The sequence below is a fragment of the Leptodactylus fuscus genome, chromosome 7 (assembly GCF_031893055.1).
Source record: "Leptodactylus fuscus isolate aLepFus1 chromosome 7, aLepFus1.hap2, whole genome shotgun sequence".
Classification (NCBI taxonomy): Eukaryota; Metazoa; Chordata; class Amphibia; order Anura; family Leptodactylidae; genus Leptodactylus; species Leptodactylus fuscus.
In genome coordinates, this window is record NC_134271.1 from 32,455,927 (window position 1) to 32,471,543 (window position 15,617).

At 42.0% G+C, this 15,617-nt stretch overlaps 1 protein-coding gene across 2 annotated transcripts in view; it reads left to right on the forward strand.

The window, feature by feature from the left end:
* Positions 1-2,721: 2,721 nt before the first annotated feature.
* The window catches only part of LOC142213282 (serine/threonine-protein kinase D1-like), a 70,450-nt gene continuing 57,554 nt past the window's right edge, over positions 2,722-15,617 (forward strand). For both annotated transcript variants that reach the window (XM_075281594.1, XM_075281595.1), the window contains exon 1: positions 2,722-2,820. The gene's annotated coding sequence lies outside the window, so the exon portion shown is untranslated. The remainder of the gene's footprint in view (positions 2,821-15,617) is intronic.

Here is a 15,617-nt window from a genome sequence, read left to right on the forward strand (position 1 = left end):
CTGAAAATGAGTTCCATTTATCTGACTAGAGCTTGCAGAAGTCCAGGTGGTAACAGTTAACACAACCCCTCTCAGATGAAGGCAACTGATTTTCAGTCACAGATTTTGTACAACAAATTATGTTACATGTGAAGGCGATGAAAAGAGCAGGAATAGGGTAATGCAGAAAAATATTTCTAAAAGTACCAAATAGCACAAAATGGTGAAGGAATGGAAAACTGATTTAGGCCGAGGCGCCACGTGGTGTAAACGCTGCGATTTTCCCACTGTGTTTTACAGTCAGAACAAAGTGGATAGGATTCTAGCGAATCCCATTCCCACTTTGTGGTAAAAACCGCGCAGCGGACACGCATGTCAATTATACCTACGGAAACACCGGCAGTATAATTGAAATAGAAAGTCTGCAGATGAAGCCTCTGCAAACTTTCTGTCTAAAGTGATGTGGGAAGAACCGCGATGCGTTGCCGCTGTGAATTTTCCTGGAGCACTTTTTTGCTGCGGGACGCCACATGGGACCTTAGCTTTAATCAGTTCGTTAAAACATATATTGCATATTTTATGTCATATCTAGAGATCTGTTCTAAGCGAATATTCCAAATTGCTTGGTTTTTAACGAATCCAAATAAATAGTGATTAATCTCTGACACACTAAGGCTAGTTTGCACGGGGCAAGAGGGGGCGGATTTTGGCGCAGAATCCACCTCAAAATCCGCCGCCTCACAATAGAGGTCTATGTAGACTGCTAGCGATCTTTTTTCCGCTAGCGGTTTGTTCCCACTCGCAGAAAAAAGAAGCGAGCTGCCCTTTCTTGAGGCGTCTGCGTCAAGACAATCCCTTCGGACTAGGCCCATTCATTTGGGCCTACTCCGGAGTGGGAAGCCGCGACAGTTGCAGCAGGCGCACTTTGGTGCTGATTCTGACACGCTTTCCTTGTCAAAATCAGGACCAAAATATGTGGTCAGTGTGAACTAGGCCTAAATTGACCCCTGCTATATGCATTATGCAGTGAAAATGCAGAAGACACATATGTCTGTGAGTCACTGTGAAGTCACCTGAAAGACTCTCAGTCAATAGTTATGGTAGGAGGACACGTGATATTACACACAATGTTATTCAAGATGTTGTGTGCAGGAACATGAGGCATTTCACTGATGGTGGAAGTAGGAGATGGACGAGTTATTCATCACTGCTATTCAAATCTTGCAACAGAGCTGGAGAATCGTACGAGAGTCTCAAGCTGCAGAATCTTGGACTAAATCAGCAAGATTGAGCAAGAGTAGCTTTAAAAGAAATAGGAAATATAGAGGAAGAATTTATGCCTGGTTCATATCTGTGTTTGGTAATCCATTTGGGGAGTCCGCATGGGGACTCCCCCACACACTAAGCTCCCCACGCATGGATTACCAAACACATTGGCAAGCGGAGAGCTTATGAGAGCACACGGACCCTATAGACTATAATGGGGTCCGTGTGTTTTCTGTGCAGTGTCAACATGGAACATGCGGACAGAAAAGTACTTTGTGATCTACTTTCATGTCCGCATGATTCCTGCGTGCAGCCCGCGGAAAGTACATGGACCCCATTATAGTCTATGGGATCCGTGTGCTTCCACTGCACACTGCTTGCCTCTTGAATGCATTACGAAACGCAGATGTGAACAGGCATTAAACTACTCCCTTCTAGAGATGAGCGAGTACTGTTCGAATCAGCCGATCCAAACAGCACGCTCGCATAGAAATGAATGGACGTAGCCGGCACGCGGGAGGTTAAGCGGCCGGCCACCGTCAAAGTGGAAGTACCAGGTGCATCCATTCATTTCTATGGAGCGTGCTGTTCGGATCGGCTAAACCGAACAGTACTCGCTCATCTCTACTCCCTTCTACTAAATCCAAACCTGGCTTTAACTCAAAATAACACAACAAAATGTGCAACAAATTAACACACATAGAGCGGGTTCACACCTGCGCCCAGTCTCCGCTTTGTGGGTTTCCATCTTCTGCTGGAGAAACTGGACAGGAGACGGAAACCTGGCAGTTAGTGTCTGCCCGTCAGCGTCTTGTGGTCTCTGCGGCAAAACCATTTTTTTTTTAGCTGGACACAAAGTCTAAGTCCTGAATGTCCAACTTTGTGTCCGGTTAAAAAAAAAAAACGGTTTCGCCGCGGAGACCAGAAAACGCTCACGGTTGCACACTTTGCAAACCCATTCAAACTAAAGGGTTTGAAAAGTGACTGCCGGTTTCCGTCTCCTGTTCAGTTTCTTGGGCAGAAGCGGAGACCGGGCACAGGTGTGAACCCACCCATAGTCCACAATGCGTTCCAGTTTCCTAAATCTGCCTAATTTAGAATACTAAAGACCTGTCTGACATGTTGTGCAGACTCAAGTCTTCTTTACCTTTTTGGTCTCACAGTTTTGCTACGGTTCAGATATTTTCAATAAACATTCTCAGACATCCAGAAGTTTAGAAAACCATAAGAAATGTAAGCCAACTGTATGATATATCTTGAGACATTTTCATGCAAATTTGCTCAGTTTGTCCTTTCCCAAACTGGCTATTGAGACAACACCTCTTATTTGTGTGCACAGTGAACCAGGCATAAATATCCTTCATCCTTCAAGTCAGAGCCTCCTCTCCTGTGTAAAGTTAAGTAACTTCCAAGCAGGGAGGGGAGGGGCAAACAGGACAGAGCAGCTCTTGAATTTCCTGTCTCTGAAGTTGTATACAGAAAATAAGAACACTTGAGATGTTTAGAGAGGAAGCTGTAAGAAGTGCGGAGAGTACAGAGAGTTGTCCCTGGCAGAACAAGCAGTTCTGAGCCATGGTGAGAATGCTTTCTTATTATTACTCTCTTCTTTATACTCTTTTATTCGTTTCTTTCACTTTTTGCAATCTTTGAGACTTTCCCCCTTTGCCTTTTACGCTTCAAGCCCTTTCATGTTGAGGTTTCATATTGTCATTCTCTCGGGATGATTTTGCCTTTGTTTGCCCACAATTACTTTCCATCTCCCTTTCCCTTTCTTTCTATTTTTACCTAACCACATATTTATCTTTGCTTTGATATTTTTGTTGTAATCTTACACATCTCTTCTTAAATTTCCTGTATTTAGTGGTGTAAGTGTGGTATAGCCTATCAAGGTTTTTTTTTGCAGAGTTTGATAAGTGGGTTAACCCTTGCATGACTAGTATGATTTTTATCTTAATCACATGGATTAGTAATTTTTGGTATGGACTTGATATATATATATTTTTTGCTGCCATCTGAGGTCTATGGGCTAGATTGACAGAATATGGCAGATTTTTGTATCTGGGACAGAAGTTTGCACTACTAACATATTCAAAAGTGCAAGAATTAGCATTTTATGATGTTCATCTGTTAAATTTCCGATTGTCTTGGATACCGGAGGCCAGCCGGGTACCCCACATGGCGTAAATGCTGTGTTGCCTTAGAGAGGCTGCATATGGACACTGGCGGTTTGCTTTTAAAACCCATTCAAATGAATGGGTTTTCAAAGTGACCGCCGGGAAGCCGTTCCCTATGCAGTGTCTAAGGAGAATAGGACGGAGACCCAGCGGGTGAACACGGGCGCAAGTGTGAACTTAGTCGTGTGACCAACTGAACACGGTTCATTTCAGATGAGCAATGTTAGTCTAACTTCTAATGTGTGTGGCTGGCTCAATCAAAGATATTTTACAAGCCCAGCTTTTTACATCATTTATTACTTGCTTGTCCACCAATTCTGACACAGTTGTCATTTTTTCACTAGTCCCCACTGTTCCTGATCAATCAGTGCAGTTAGTTTTGGTGTCTGATCTGCTGCTTAGGCTCTGTACTGTCAGGAGGGAAGTGTCAGGCAGGAGTAGACAAGGGGTGTGATTCTAAAACAATCATACCCCCTGCCTGGCCCTTCATTACAAAGCTTAAATAGCACATCAGGCATCAAAACTACCTGCACTTGTTTTGCTTGGGAAGGGTGGGGAATTAGCAAGAAAATTCCAACTGCATTGGAAGCTGCACCCATTAGCTGATGCTAAGAACTTGAATTGATGGAGGTGGTGGACATGTTGAAAATACAATCTCTCTGTTTTGTTAGCACACACATACACAACCAGCTGGAAAAATGGGCACTTGGAGTGGCTATGTATGTATTCTTCATCTATTAAGGGGCATATAAAGGGGATATCTTCATGAACATATTGCAAAGAGTGTAAAAGGGGTCCAGTTAGGTCAGTTCTATCACCTAGTTACAGACAGTTTATTTTCATATGCGTTTCAGTGTTTTTATTTCATTCAGCATCCGAGTTGCTAGGTTGTGTGCTTAGCTTCGTGTCAATGAAAACTGCAACATGGATAATGAATTGAGCAATCAATCCTGTAATACAATGCCAGGAATTTATCAAGCCCTCTTGTCATATTGTTAGTGTCAAAAGTCATAATGTTTATTCACACAATAAGGTTTCACAGCCTTGGGCTAGCTGTTTTTTTTTTTTAATGGCCAGCACGTGACTCCATAGAAAATGAAATGACACAACCATTAATAATATAACTTGCTATTTTTTGGCTGATTTCACGAATCCTTCAGCAGACTGAAGTCCATGAGGAAGCCATGAAAAAAATGACCCTTGGATGTACATGTGGCCACGTAAAACTTCCTTTTTCATGTCCAAGCACACAGCCCTGTTGAGTGAAGGAGCTCATATTGTGAACAAAAATTTATCACTTTTTTAGGGGGATATCGTCACTCCTTGGGGAGAGACCACCATTTAGGTGTGTGGAGACTTATTAAGCCTGTAGCACTCCACTGTGCAAAGGACCATGGGAAGAATATGCAAATCTGTCTTCCATGATGTAATTAGGAAGTCAGGTGCCTCAGTGTTGCAAACCAACAGAGGGCGTTCACTGGAATGTGCAAGCCTGTCTTCCCTGATGTAAATAGGAAGACAGAATCTCAGTGATATGGCCCAATAGAGGCTGCTCTCTTTAACATCATGCTCGACCTCCCAAGAGGCCTTTGTTTTGCAGTGATGCTGGGATTGTTACCAGGTATAGTCTCTCAACCGAGGACGGCCGAGGAGCAGCCTCTATTGGGCCATATCACTGAGATTCTGTCTTCCTATTTACATCAGGGAAGACAGGCTTGCACATTCCAGTGAGCGCCCTCTTTTGGTTTGCAACACTGAGGCACCTGACTTCCTAATTACATAATGGAAGACAGATTTGCATATTCTTCCCATGGTCACTTTTTTTAGTGTAGGATGATGGGGAAAACTTACAAATGCCATGCAGATATTTTCTTGGTTTGAAAGGCAACAGTGGGTCATGTCAAATACCTGTAACCAGGTTGGATTATAATAAGGGTAAAATGTGTGGATGACCGGGGTCAGAGGTTGCAAGGGACACAGCATCATTTGACCCCATTATAATCCAACCCCGTAATCAGCTGTATCAGTACTGTTGGGAGTCTACTGGAGGTGTTAGGTGAACCTTACAAGACTTGTTTCACAAATATTTGCCAGGTTCACCCCACAGTTTCTTTGGGGCCTAACACATCTGTGCCAGAGTATAAAAAGTCGAGGCACCAAATGCATGTGTCCCTGTCCTCTTCTGGCCTACTAAATGTTGTCAGGGACCACTGCCGTCTTAGCAGTCAGGTAGGTCAAGCCGACGTAATGACACACAGGCAAGCGTTACTTTGCAGGCTTGAGGTACATGCCCACTTAGGGACCTCTGAATTACAGGCCTCAGCAGTTTCTCACCTAATTCAGGAAGACAGAAGAGGCCTGAAGAAGAAGGGTATTCGTGAACCTGAACCTGGCCTCAACTTATTATACGCTAGGGGCCGAACCTGAACTTTTTGGAAAATTCGTAATGAGAAACCGTTTGTTCAACCCTATGTGACACTATGGCACGTTATTCTATGTGGAGGGGCTGCTGTGTGACATTATGAGATATTATGTTGTATGGGGACCACTATGAGACATTATGCTGCGTGTTGGGCCACAATTGGACATTATACAGTGTGGAGGGTCACTATGGTACATTATTCTGTCACAGGGATCTTTGGTGTGAATGGGTAGGGAGCCGTGCTTTCTGAACAGCCTGGGGTCCATGGTACCCTTAGTCCGCTGAAACAAAGACACAGAAAACCAGAGACCTCACTAGTTCAAAACACAGTTGGGAATTTGAGCTTTTCATTTGAAATTTGAGCTTCATTTGCAGCACTTTATGGTATGTGTTAAAATAACATTTCCAACTGTGACTATAACTAGTGATATATCTGGTAGGTCATGAAAGCAGAGAATCTCTGAGAACAACTAGTGGTTCTAGGTGGTATAAATCCTGAGATACAGTCATTTAACCACTTCCAGACCGCCCATAGACTCTATACGTCCGGAAGGTGGTTACCTTGTTCTGACAGGACATACCGGTACGTCCAAGAAGAACACAGCAGCTGCACGAGATCGTACAGCTGCTGATACTGGGAGCTGGCTGTAACTTCAGCCGGAGCTCCCAGAGAGAAGGCAGGGAAGGTTTATTACCTTCCCTGCCTTCTCAATCGCTGTGTATACAGTGCTCAATGAGTGCTGTATACACTGCTATGGGCACCGCCATGATGCGGCCGCCTTCTGACCCTACAGGACCCAGATCAGCTCTATAAGCTGTACAGTAGCGTGCAGGAGGCTGTATTCCTCCTGCAACTGGGGATAAATGTACCAGCCCTAGTTACTGGGGAAGTCAGTTTCCAATTCAACAAAAATAGTGATCAGATGTCCCCAAAGGTCTCTAATTACCTTATGGGCACATAATCTGAAAAAAAAAAAAAAATATTAATAGAAAAGTAATTTTTTTTTTTTTTAAAAAGTAAATAATGGTTAAAAAAATAAATAAAATAATACACTAATAAAATGTTGCTTATTAAAGGTTATAGAACCACCCCCGACAGCACCATACAAAATAAAAATTACCGTAACAGAGAGGAAAAACTATTTAATAAAGTTTTTCAGTAGCACTTTGTGTTATTTAAAAGAAAAGAAAAGTGAAAAACAGATACAATTTCTCTCCTATTTTGTTTATATTTTCCCGGATATAAATAAAATAAAAATACATTCAAAGATAAAAACAACATAAAAATAAGGGGCAACATGGAGGGTCAGTGGTTAGCACTGCAGCACTGGGGTCCTGAGTTCGAATCCCGCCAGGAACAATATCTGCAAGGAGTTTGTATGGTTTCCCCGTGTTTGCATGGATTTCCTCCCTCCTTTCTACAAAGACATACTGGTAGGAAAAAAAAAATTATACATTGTGATCCGTATATGGGGCTCACAATCTACATTAAAAAAAAGAATAAAAATAAAGCCCTCCGTGTCCCCGAAAAGATGCAAAAATTAGTTGAATGACACATGAGAGAAATGTTACATCCCACAAAACTGCACATGCAAAAAACGTAAAATGTGTTTGGTCCTGGACCAGAAATTGGCCCGGTACTGAAGTGGTTAAATCCTCTTTTCCTTGCCACTGGTGCATCTGTACATACTGTCAATACACAATGGGGCAAATTTATTAAAACTGTCTAAAAGCTATTTGTCTTAGTTGATCAAGGCAACCAATTGCAGAGCTTCATCTTGTATTCTGCTGTGGCTGCTATGGGCAGCCAAGGCACTTTTTCTTTTAGAAATGTTAATAAATCTGCCCCTTAGAGTTTGGGTATTCAGCACAGACTCGTCCTGGCAATGGTTAGTTACAGCATTAGGGAGGCAAAATAGGTTAATAAAGTATTAGAAAAATGTTCACCAAATAAAATAGCAGAACATAAGTTTAGTCTTCGCTGCCAGCTTATCAGTTCTGTCTCTTGAAAGTAACTAAAACCAGTTCTGTGCATGTCACACACAGATGTTATCATTGTGACATGTCCTATTCTTCTATAAAAGTAGAGAAGAAACCAGATTAGATTTCCTAGGTTACAATAAAGGATGCTATGTTTTTTTTTTTCTTATTGACTTGGCCATTCTCAGGCCATGAGCGGTAATATCGTCACTAGACAAGATTTTATTAAATAGGACTACACAGATGAATGTCATATGAGCCTTCATGGAGTGTAACTGGTGCAGATGGCTTGCTAATTTGCATTTTGAATGCCAAAACTCTCAAATTCTCAGCTCGCGAACTAGGGCCATGTATTGAGGGGATATCGTCACTCCATAGGGGGAGAACCATCATTTAGGTGTGTGGAGTCTTATTAAGCCATGAGCGCTCCACTGTGCAAGGGAACATGGGAAGAGTATGCAAATCTGACTTCCATGATGTAATTACATCATGGAAGTCAGATTAGCATATTCTTCCCATAGGGCCATGTAACAAGTGTAGACCCTCTGTTTCACCCAGTAAGACTTGGTTCATATCAGCGCTGGATTTCCATTCTTCTGGTCTTTCGTAGGACAGAAAGGAGAGGATATGAATGGAGACCGAGAGACCCTATTGACTATAATGGGGTTCATCGGATTTGTCTATTGTTTTTATTTGAAATCGTTGGATGAAAAAGTGAGGCTTGTAGGACTTTTTCCTCTGATGAACTGTCTCCTAGATAGTAGTTTTGGAGGAACGTAGTGATATCTGTATCTGTGGAGGCTGTGCAGAGAGGGCATGAGATTCAGAACTCCAATCTTTAGAGAAATCTATTGTTGATTTAAAGAACCAGAAATTGAGAATAACATTTTTTAATGTATTACAAGGGATTATGCTTGTAGATAATATTCATTGAGCTGTAATGGTTCTGCTGCAAGATGTAGTTGTGGGACAGATCAGCGAGAGCGGGGTTGGAGACCACCAAGCCAGCCAAGACAGGCAGAAGAACCTAACTATGTAAAAATAGCAGTCCATAATTTACACAGTAAGCATAATATCTAATGTTATAACCTTTAATCAAGATTTAATTTTACCTATTGATTGTTTAGAATGTATTTACATGGGCATGTTCTAAGCTTAGAGTTTCTCCATAGGTTTCCATATAAGAGGTGTAAACTGAAAGTGGCGGGCACAGGTCAGGATAATTTTTTTTTTTTTGTTACATCTTCCCAGGCATCCTCTGAGATTTATCCAGTTCCTGGACAACCCTGTAAAGCAAAGGTCCCACGTAATGAGTTGCAGCCTGTAAAACACTGTGGTGAAAACGCACATTTTTTTTCTGCAATGTGTGAATGGGATTATCCAGAATCGCATCCACTTTGTATGTTCTGTAAAACGCTGTGAAGGCCGGGCCTTAAAAGGGCATACTGGAGCATTTTCTAATGAGCAAACATTAACTGTTATACAGTTTTGGGGGGCTGCAAGCAAATCCTTATGTCAAATAGGCCATCCCATGGCTGTTAGATGACTTGACATATTTTATGGGTTTTTTTTTTTGCAGATTGTGAGCCCCATATAGCCATGTCTTTGGAGTATGGGAGGAAATCCATGCAAACACAAGGAGAACATACAAACTCCTTGCAGAAGTTGTCCTTGGCAGGATTTAAACCCAGGACTCCAGCACTGCAAAGCTGCAGTGCTAGCCACTGAGCTGCCCCAACTTTGTATGTTTTTTGAGAATGAGGAGATCACTAAAATAAAGCTATAAGCTCACAAGAGTTACAAGTATTTTTCAAAATAGGGGGATGTAGGAGAAGTGTGAGGATGGCTGCTTTTTTTTCTCTGGGCTACGTGAACCTGCATGGGTTTACACCATATACATTGACTGTATAGTTAATAAATAAGGGTTTACAAAGAGTCAGCAGATCATGCTACAATTCTCTCTCTCAATGGATGGGAACGAAGTAGGAAAAAGGCAGCAAACCTTGGCCATTTTGTCCTAGGATGATAAGTGATGAGGACATGAATCAGAAGGATCTAGTGTTTGTTTGTTTTTTGTAGTAATAAGAATTTTTTTTTTTTTTTTGTCATTTAAGTTATAGCTAACTAAAACACATTAAAAAGAATTCCAAAAAACTCAGTTTTTGATCAACAAAATTGCCTTAGGGTGGGTTCATCACTGTTATTTAATGTCTTTCTCTTATTTGTCACAGGATGTGAGTAGCGGACATTAAATGTCAGATGCAGACAGGGCCCCTCTGTTGGATGTCTACATTTACTCCAATGTAAAAAATCATGACGGAAGCTTTGTCTGCATCTGTCATTTAATGTCTGTTTCTCTACTACTATTAATGTCCATTGCTGTCATCCTATGATGGATGACAGCAACAGATTGTAAAAACGGTAGTGTGAACTTGGCCTAACAAAGCAAATGTCCGTGTTGTCCATTGTAATGGTGAAATACAGGTCTTGTAGGAGAATTATCTATTATCAATATTATTGGTATGTATTTGGGAAAGACAGTTCAGTTGTCAGAGGACAGGTTTTGGGTTCATCACGAGCAGCAACTATAAGGTACCTTAAGGGAGCTTAAACATAACCATGTGTAAATTTATAGACAAAAGTTAAAAACATTTCCGCAAATATAAGTAATTTTTTTTTTTTTTTATAGTTTTAAAGATTTTTTTCTAACCATCTTAGTGACACAGTTTTTTGTCTTGATAGGTTGCCATTGGATACAAACATGAATGCAGGAATTTTTTATGGTCTAGGACTTGCCACGATTTCCTTATTGTGGCCAGCTTATCTTCACAGTATCCCTGCCTGATAACCTCTCATGGCTGGGTTTCTCACAAGTCCCAGAGTATAGAAAGTTGCTGCATTCATGATCGTATCCCCTGACAAAACATAAGACTGTCACCACTAAGATGTTTAGAGAAAATCTAATTACTTATATTTTTAATGGTATATGGTCATGTTCAAGGGAAACCCTCTTTAATATGGGAGTGCCAGAGGTGTAAACTCAGAGTGAACCATAGTACACAGTTCAGAGTTGATACTTTGGCACTGAAATTCCAGTTGCAGCAGAGGAATGGTTAATTTACAAGCATGCTTGGGAATGATCACAATACAAAGTACAAGCAAGTACACCGAGATTGAAAATAACTTTTGAAACACACCATGGGGTGATTCCTGTAATGTGAGGTTACTCACTAGCAGGGGCATACCTACCGAGTAGCAGAGGTAGCGGCTGCCGCAGGGCCCGGGACATTAGGGGCCTGGCGACAGCCGCTACCGCTGCGTTTTTTTTACTTAATTGGCTGTTACTGACTGGAGTTACTCAAGATGGTAACGGACCCTATTTACTTACCGATCCTGGCAGGAGCTGGGATCAATAAGTGACGCCATGGGCCCTGCAAAGACTATTATTATATTCGGGGGTCTTTTCAGACTCCAAAGTATAATGATCAGAGTCCCATGAGAGGTAACAGAACATAAAAAACAGTGTTACTTACCTCTTCAGGCTACAGGCAGGCTTCAGGCCTACTTCTGTGACGTCCCGGACATCATTGAAGATGGCCAACACCACCGAGGAGTGCAGCGGAGCCAGGGATGGGTAGGGATAGGTTTTTTATGTTTGTATCCCTCTGGGTCTCCAATTATTATACTCTGGGGTCTGAAAAGACCCCAGAGTATAATAATTGTTCATGGGTGTTCACAATGGGGCATAATACTTTGTGCAGGGGCCACAATGGGGCATAATACTTTGTGCAGGGGCCACAATGGGGCATAATACTGTGTTCAGGGACCACAATGGGGCATAATACTGTGTACTGGGGCCACTATGGTGCATAATACTGTGTACTGGGGCCACTATGGGGCATAATACTGTGTGCAGGGGTCCATATGGGGCATAATACTGTGTGCAGGGGCCACCATGGGGTATAATACTGTGTGCAGAGGCCACTATGGAGCATAATACTGTGTGCAGGGGCCACTATAGGACATAATACTGTGTGGAGGGGCCACTATGGGGCATAATACTGTGTGCAGGGGCCACTATGGTGCATAATACTGTGTGCAGGGGCCACCATGGGACATAATAGTCATTGCAGAGTTATGCATTTTATATTTTTTTTTATATTAAAACCAAATTACTTTATTAAAATGATCAAGTCATATGTTCTGTGTATGTATATCTAGATGTACACTGCATATGTTCCCTCACACACCACAAAGAATGTCACAATAAAAGCAACCGCACTCCGTACAAATACTGTACAACTAATGAGTATAATGTAGGAGACATCATTATCTGCAGTTGTGGAGTCTTGAACATTGTGTAATTGGAATTCAATGGATAAATTGCAAGAATTAAAATGAGCCCATAAAAAATGCAGCTATAAACATTTGTTTAGTCACTCATATGAAATAATTCATCTGAATGTGAGGTTATGGACCTACAGATGTAGCAGTCTTTAGCTTTAATCTGATGCAGTGTAATATTACACAACAAAAGCCATTGAAAAACTCAAGTTAAAATTTGCTACATTTCTATGTATTTTGCTACCAGTAAATTTGATTTTAAAGGGAGTCTATCAGCTCAAAAATCTGTATCACTCTGACAGCACCTTGTAGGGTGGCTTCTCCTCTTTCCAAAGATGCCTTTCTTATACTGCATTGCAGCTCAATTTTCATGAAAATCAGTGTTTTATTCTTGTGCTATTTTACTGAATTTTTAAACTGGGCTTTAGAGGCATTTCTTCTCCTGACAAGGCTTCACTTTCCACTCTAGATAACCACTTCTAACTGCACACAATGTGGAAGATGTCACTCAAGCAATAGATCATGAAGTTGGGCAGCAGTTAGGGGCGATTATCTTGAGGAGAGTGAGGCCCTGGCAGGAGAAGAAACACCCTTAGGGCCCCTTCACACAGAGTATACGCTCGCTGATTCTGATTGGAAAAAAGCAGCCCATTCATTTCTATGGGGAGCACGTGTATGCCGGCTCCCATAGAAAGCAATGGGATCTGTTTTAACGCCGCTGATTTGGAATGTTTACACGTTCAGAATCAGCGAGCGTATATTCCGTGTGAAGGGGCCCTTAGGGTAAGTTCACACAGAGATTTTTGGTCAGGATTTTTGGGAGCCGCTCAGGAGTTTTTTCCGGGAGCTGAGTCACCTCGCAATTCAGCCTGAAGACACTCCCTCCTCCGGACTAGGCCCATTCATTGGAGTGCACGGCTGGATGCTGGTGCAGTGCACCGGCTTTCAGTCGCGGCTACCCGGTTTTTGGATCGGAAACTGAGGCGGCCTCCGCCTCAGGTTCTCATCCAAAAAACCCGTGTGAACTTACCCTAAAAGACTATACTCACAGCTGTTTTTTGGCTGAGAAATATGATCCATGTATCACTGGCTTTCAGTCGTGGCTACCTGCCTCAGGTTCCTATCCAAAAAACCCCATCTGAACTTACCCTTAGGCTAAGGCCCCTTGTTGCGGAAAAGCTGCTTTTTTGTTCAAATATTGCTCTGGTTCTAGGAGTGGCTGCAAAAGGAATAGAAAATATATAGGAAGTTCTTAAACTTCTCTTTTCAGCTCAACCCACTACTGTCTTTGGCTTAAGAAACCTCAGCAAAATCTGCAAAAACTGCATTTCCGCAATGTGGGGCCTCAGCCTTAAAGACCTTTTCACCTAATTTGCTTCACAATAAAATGCAGATTTTCATGAAAATAGAGCTAGAATGCAGAATAAAAAAGGCATTCCAGGAAAGTGTAGAAGCAGCTCTACAAGGTACTGTCATTAGTTTGATACTGCTGACAGTCTCCCTTTAACATATTAAAAGATTTATTATGACAGGCACTATCTAAGAGGTCTTAGCACAACCATGTGATACAGGGTCACACATTTATTTGAATCCTATTACATTTCCCCTCTAGAATAAGAGGATAATAATAATGTATCAGTTACCTAAGTGTTACACTATGGCTCCTGACGATTGTATGAATTTGAAGTTGTGCAATAGTTGTGTTGCAGAAACTTTGAGTATTTAAACTAATGTCTCTTAACTGTTGCACAAGTTTGTACTTTTCTTTATACTTTACTATAAGAACAGGAAAATTCTACATACCGTGCGATGCATTATCAGATTCCAGTTGCATGACTTGCCTGGTGGTGGAATAAAAAAAAGGCCAGCTTTAAGGGGGTTGACCATTTTTGAACATCTCTCCATTCGAATAGAGGATGTGGCACCCCTGTTCCCTTAATGGGTGGGGGCCCATAGGGTAAGAGCCCCAGTGATCAGACACATATCTTGTGTATAGGTGATAACTGTTCAGCCTCTCCAGGTTACATCCTCTATTTGAAAGTACAATCTTATATGATTCTACCCAGACATTATTTGGCCTTGCATGGGTTGAAATTGGAAAAAAGTGCTTGACATGCCAATTGATAAGAATGCTGAATATTTATTGAAATACTTTTATGCGCAAGCCTTTGTTTCTAGAGCTGCAAAGATCAGACATTAGTCAGACACATGTGTATGTAACAGAAATCGGCTTGAAACGAGTCACACCTGCTTTCGGGTTTCCGTACATGAGGTCTGCTTGGGGACCCCAATCTAATCTGCTTAAAGAGGACTTTTCATGTCTTCAGGTGCATGTGTATATATTTACATCTAGAAAGCTGAATTGAGCGCACTGTCGACCTTCCCATTATGCACCCCAGGGGAAGAGACATTGGTGTATTTACCGATAGCTCTTCACTGTCAGAGGGGCGTTCCTGACAGTCTAGCTGGGTATGCCCCTCCTGACAGTACTGTGTATAGTGCTATACTGTCAGAGGGAGCATTCCTTACCGCCCAGCCATGACAGTGAGGAACGCCCCCCCCCCCCCTCTTTCTGACAGTACTCGCCCATATACTAGTACTGAGGGGTGTTCCTCACAGCTCAGTGTCATGGCTGGGCAGTAAAAAATGCCGCCTCTGACAGTATAGTGCTACAGACAGTACTGTCAGGAGGGGCGTTCCCAGCTAGACTGTCAGGAACACCCTTCTGAGAGTGAAGAGTCATTGGTAAATTCACTGATATCTCTTCCCCCGGGGCACATAACGGAAAGGCTGGCTTTCTAGTTGTACATAAAACTGCATTTGCCCGAGGACGTGAAAGGTCCTCTTTAAAGACACAGATACCCATGGTCCCTATAGACTATAATGGGGTCCGCCAGGTTTTTGGCCAATTTCTGCCCGAAAAATGCGGATCCTTTTTTTTTTTTTTTTTTTTTAAGTGGAATGGGGAACGGAACCCCCAAGTCAGAGATGGAGAATCAGGGCCAGTTTTGGATGGGGTCAGAGATGGAAAAAGCTACTGGCTCCAAAATAAAATGATTATTTATTTTTAATTGTATTGTACTATTAGTTGTAATTGTGGTTTGGCCTCCTCATCTCACAGGCCTGATATATAATCATAGTCAGGCAAACTATACTTTCCAATTTCCTCTCTAATAAATATCGGAATATTTTCGACCTATTTCCACCCCCAAGATTTACTATACCGTTTGACTGACCGTGACTATTACAGAGATTTCCAAATTATAGATGTATTTGCTCTGCCAATGGTTCTGTCCGTACTGGCCCCTGCTGCAAACAGAGTGAGACTGGTCTCACAAAATGGTTTTCCACGTTTTATTGTTTTTTTTTCTTCTGTGATGAGTTATTGTGCTGCGGCATTTTAACCAATTGCACAGATTTGGGTTAACTCTGCTAACACTAGGTTCCCACTA